General features: G+C 47.2%; 1 pseudogene; it reads left to right on the top strand.

Moving 5' to 3' along the window:
- Positions 1–379: 379 nt before the first annotated feature.
- LOC136463239 (expansin-A24-like) lies at positions 380–4,454 on the top strand (annotated as a pseudogene).
- Positions 4,455–5,565: the final 1,111 nt, after the last annotated feature.

The following is a 5,565-nucleotide window of genomic DNA, read 5'->3' as shown; positions in this document are numbered from 1 at the left end:
CCGGTCTTTCTCTAAAATAGCTATCTTTGAATTCCTACTTGTAAACAAACTAAACTAATAAATATGCCTAGCTAGCATCTGCCATTGTTTTTTACTATCCCGCGACAGCAAAAACTTAGTCCCTTGCCACGCTCGCTTAAACGTGTCTTTCTTTGATAAAAAAAACCAAAAGCAGAGCCTTTTTCCCTTCCTTGACACAGTGGATTGCTTTTTTTTTGCCAGGAAATGAGTTCCTAGACTTTTGGCTTGCACCCTTTTCTCTACTTATATTGAAAGAGTATATATACCTATACGGTTCATTGCCTACGTATAAAAAATGGCATCTGACACTGGTATTATAAAATTGTATATGCAATTCAATATATGGATGTAGAAGAATGACCAATCAAAGCCGATGCCGGACAAATAGTTGATGTAGAAAAAGACGAAGACAGGAAGCGTACTGATGAGGATGTGATGGCGATGCCTTGATATAATGAACCTAAGAAGGCAAACAATGCAAAGGTCCTGCCTCAAGGTGAGTCGTCTTCGATTGTAGCTCATTTCTTTATATTTAGGAATTAATTAATAAAAATAGTTTCTCTATGCATATTTTGTACACTACATAGCAAATTAATAAGTTAACTTATTATTTGCCATGGACAGCTATCAACTTGTCTTAGGACAGAATTCTTAGTGGACATTTTGAAGAGCCGTGCAATTGAATGTTTTGACAACTTCCCTAAAGATCTCTAAGACCTACTCAAGGTCCTAGGTAGATTATAAATTAGATGGTTAGGACGAGACATCACTTTATTATGCCTTGTTATGCATAAGGGTATTTCATATTATATACATGGTCATATACAATTGTGTGAAAGTTGAACTATAAAAAAATATCGTCATTTGGTTGTTTTCATGTTTATCCCTGAAATGAAGTCGTGGCATTAGCACGGGCACTATACTAGTGTAACAAAGGGCTGCTACATGAGATTGAGAAAATTTCATCCTCTTTGTTCTTTCTTCTATCTCCCTTCCTCTATCAGCATTCACCACCCACATGCTTGGAAAGAGGACCTGCTAGAGCTTAATTTTATCTTCAATCTTCTTTATTCCTCATTATTGATCAGAAAGGGGTCTTTCTCAAGTTTTTTTTAGAATTACACCGTACAACGTAGGCGCTCACAACACGCACGCACACTCACCACTATGAATACAAGTATGCTAACCCTACCCCTATAAGCACCTCTGAAGGACTGAGCAATAGATCTCGAGATTCACGAAGTCACCACAGGCGCCTCACTGTCGACGGGGACGTCGCCTATCATTAAAAGCATAGCACCATTAAATCCTAGAATATATCCAGGAAAATACGAGCACCCGTGCGAAATCGAGAACTTGAACGCGGGTGAGTAGGTTCCACCTTAATTAACCCAATAAACTGATCTACAATTTAGTATAAGAGCTCCAATTTTCTCATTTTCCCTTCGCTTTTGGACTTTGGAGGAAAACTTCGAGGGTCGTGGTTAGCGCTCGGACGTCTGGACGCCCGCGCAACCTGCCTCCGTTGCCTCGTTCTGACTTGCACGTGCACCTCGCGCCTCGATGCTGCGCCCGCCGCTCCTCGCTTTCGGATGGACAGCCTCGCCCCCGACTCGCAGGTGCACCCTGGCCCCTGCTCCTTCCCCTGACCCCTCTCTCTCTCTCCATGTGGGTCGGATCCTGGGAGCCAGCCCCTAGCTCGTTGCGCCACTGTCTGTCGATCCCTAGCTCTGCCGCGCCCCCATCCCCCGCCGCCTGGGTCATGCGCCCATCCCTCACCGTACCCCCTGTGAAACACTTGCAACATAAAACACTTAATGCAACATATATCTAACACAGATGAAATATTTGAAACGTACTAGTTGCAACATATGTGTGAAAGATATACAACATCGAGATAAAAAACTTGCAGCATGTATGTGAAACATATGCAATGTCCACATAAAACACTTGCAACATGTGTGAAACATGCAACATTCAGATAAAACACTTGTTGCAACATACATCTCAAATAGATGAAACATTTTTTTCAAAACACTTGCAACATACTAATGAAAACATTTACAAAAATTTGCAACATGTGCAACATACCAATCTAGTTTTACAATATCCATAAGTAACAATTGTAAATGCCTCTGAAACATTTGAAACACTTAACATACATTTGCAATATAGAGGAGGTGAAGGCCGGGGCAAGTCGATTTCGGTCGTCAGGGTGGGATCCGGTGGCAAGTGAGCACCACCAGTTCTGGCCACGCTCGTGGGTGCCCTTGGCTTGGCCGGGGAAGACTTGAGGCGCCACAGCACAGTGCACCCTAGTGGCCATGGCAGGGTCATCGGCGCGCTTGACAGCGATGGGCAATGGATGGACGGCGATGGAGCGACCGGCGCAGGCGGCTGGGACACGTAGGTGAGCGACGTTGGGAGTGATGGCGCGTGGCGCGGCCAGCGATGGGGTGAAGGGCACGGCGCGGCAGCCCGACGAGGGCGCGGTGGGGGAAGGGGGAGGACGAATGAGTGGCCATGCTGCTTCGGGCGCTGAGCAGATAAGCATACGAGTGAGTGAGGATTTGTTTTTTGTTTTTGAGAGAGATGAGGCCCACTCCTGCAGAGGCGCGTTAGGACGGGAGTCACGGATGAACGTTCCTATTGGATCATTATTCGAACTTCTGAGTGACAATGGAACGGCCGGTGTAAGAGCCCGGCGGTTAATCATTATAACTTCATTTACACACAGATGGGCGCTGCTGATGCTGCTGTGTGCTGTCCAGGTGCAGGCCCGGATAACTCGTGCCATTGAAGAAACCAACGACATCCTTCCTTAGACAATTGTATGTATGGTGAACACGCAAGCAAGTGCAAAGCCGCCGTTGACTTCACCTTCAAAGAAAGTGAAGCTCAAGCAACGCGATCCTCTGAAGTCTGAACTCGAAGAAGAGAAACGGCGAACAAATTAAAGCACCGGCTAAAATGTATCCGTGCGCGTGCGCGCGTACATTTATCTCTCCGTTTTGAACCGTAAGCAATGCATCGCCATGTGCAGTTTCTGGTCCGGCTTGCTTCATTTGATCGATGCGCTTGTTAATTTGTTTAATTAACCCTTCGTGATTGCTAGGGTAAGGCCGTGTATATATATACCCACCAGACCGTTGCACAAATCATCACACCACAATCAATCTAGACACTTGAGCAGAACACATTAATAAACCAGTTCGTGCACTCAGCATCCCGGCCAGCTCTGTGAGGTGAGGCATATAGCTACGTTTTGTGCAGTTTCAAGGCATATACAAACCCGAGCAGTATGGGTATGGCCGCTCCAGCTCGAGTTCTTGGAGTCGTGTCGCTCGCAGTCGCCTGCATGTTGGCCATGGCCGCCGCTGGTGACGCCGCCACCAGCGCTCCGTCGTCTCCGACGCCGGCCGGATGGCTGAAGGCGCATGCCACGTTCTACGGTGGCGCCGATGCCTCTGACACCATGGGTAATTAAGTTGCCCTCTCTTATTTTGTCATGGTTTATTACCCAAAGCTAGCAGGCAGATCGAGAGATAACTGTATACCGCGTCATCAAATTGTATATATTTCGCAGGCGGTGCGTGCGGGTACGGGAACCTCTACTCGCAGGGCTACGGCACGCGGACGGCGGCCCTGAGCACGCCGCTCTTCAACGGCGGCGCATCATGCGGGCAGTGCTACAAGATCGCGTGCGACCGCAAGAGAGCCGACCCGAGGTTCTGCAAGCCCGGCGTCACGGTCACCGTCACGGCCACCAACTTCTGCCCGCCCAACTCGGCGCTGCCCGACGGCGGTTGGTGCAATCAGCAGCGCCCGCACTTCGACATGGCGCAGCCGGCGTTTGAGAAGATCGGCGTCTACACCGGCGGCAATCATCCCCGTCATGTACAAAAGGTATATTTTATGAGTTCAATTGCCGATCAAGTGTAGAAGTCTCGACTGTTCTGACAAAATTAAGCATGACGATGCATGCAATGTCTTATCTTGAGTAAAAATGCTTGCTTTAATTTGCAGGGTTCCTTGTGTGAAGCGAGGCGGGGTGCGGTTCACAATCAACGGTCACGACTACTTCAATCTCGTGCTCGTGACCAATGTTGCAGGCGCTGGCTCCATCAAGTCAATGGATGTCAAGACCTCCAACTCCAATAGTTGGATACCAATGGCACGCAACTGGGGTGCGAACTGGCACTCTCTTGCGTATCTTACTGGGCAGATGCTCTCGTTTAGAGTCACCGACACAGACGGACAAACTATTGAATTCACAAACGTGGTGCCACAAGGATGGAAGTTTGGCCAAACATTTGCATCCAAGTTGCAGTTCAAGTGAGAGCTCCGTGCAGGATTTCCAATGACCCATTAGTTGCGCACTTGTGGGATTAGTATATATGATTCGAAGACGCTCAAAATGTATGCATGCATGGAGTTGCTGGAGTCCTACACTATCTATGTGCATTACTTGTATATAGATACCGATTCTTAGCATCTATTTATAATTGTGTATATTCATGTTTAAATTAAATTTATGTTGTGTGCATAAAGATACGAGCGTACATATCCTCTCAAGCCATCTATTCTGCTGCACTAGCACTAATCTAAACGAACCATTGGCTTCCGTGAGTTACTGCAAACACTTTCATGTTTGATATTCCAACATGAAAGAATTAAGTGGCGAATCAACCTTGTCTATTTGTGGTCCAGACGTATTGTTCTCAAAAAGTAAATGGAAAGATAATGTAAGTTCTCATAATTTTATAATGGGCATAGTCATAAACGGTATTAATTGAAATATGATACATGAATCACTGCTACTGTAAACTTAACCGAAACAGGCAAAAGAGATTAATCGAGGCAGGCAAACCATCCGCCTCCGTGCACAAGTCATGGTTAGGTCTTAACGGAGGCGGTTGGCCACCCGCCTTGTTAATGAATTAACCAAGGCAGGTGCCTTAGAACGTCCGCCTCGGTTAATCGATAAAAAAACAAAAAAAATTCCATGAGCCCACCGGTGAGCCCATTCTCGAGCCCGCCGGCGAGCCCGTTCCCAGCCCACGAGCCAGATCTGGCTCCGCCGTCGCCCGCTACCATCTGCCGCCCAGAGTAGACCAAGAGAGAGAGAGGAGACCGAAGCCGTCTTTCCGCCCGCCTGACGGACCAGGGTCCTAGGGGTTTCCCATAGGGTCCACTACTCGGCTGGGCCCTAGGCTGGCCCACGATCTGCTGAAGGACATGAGGCAAGATGGCGTGGTCTTCAGGCTATTCAGGATCAACTTAGTCGGCTTACTAAGAAAGCTAGATTCTGTAATAGAACTAGGACTAGATTCTGTAATAGAACTAGAACTCTTCCATTATAATCGACTAGGACTAGATACGTGCCATTATCCTCACCCCAATATAAAGAGAGGTACGGTGCACCCACTTGTACATACAATCATATCAATCAATCCAACGCAAAAGGCTACATACCGACCGGACGTAAAGATTATTTCTCGATTACGAGGGCCCGAACCACTATAAACCGTTCGTCTCTTTGCG

This window comes from Miscanthus floridulus, chromosome 7 (genome assembly GCF_019320115.1).
Source record: "Miscanthus floridulus cultivar M001 chromosome 7, ASM1932011v1, whole genome shotgun sequence".
NCBI classification, from domain to species: domain Eukaryota; kingdom Viridiplantae; phylum Streptophyta; class Magnoliopsida; order Poales; family Poaceae; genus Miscanthus; species Miscanthus floridulus.
The sequence above is the reverse complement of the archived record's forward strand: the minus strand, read 5'-3'. Positions and strand labels throughout refer to the sequence as shown.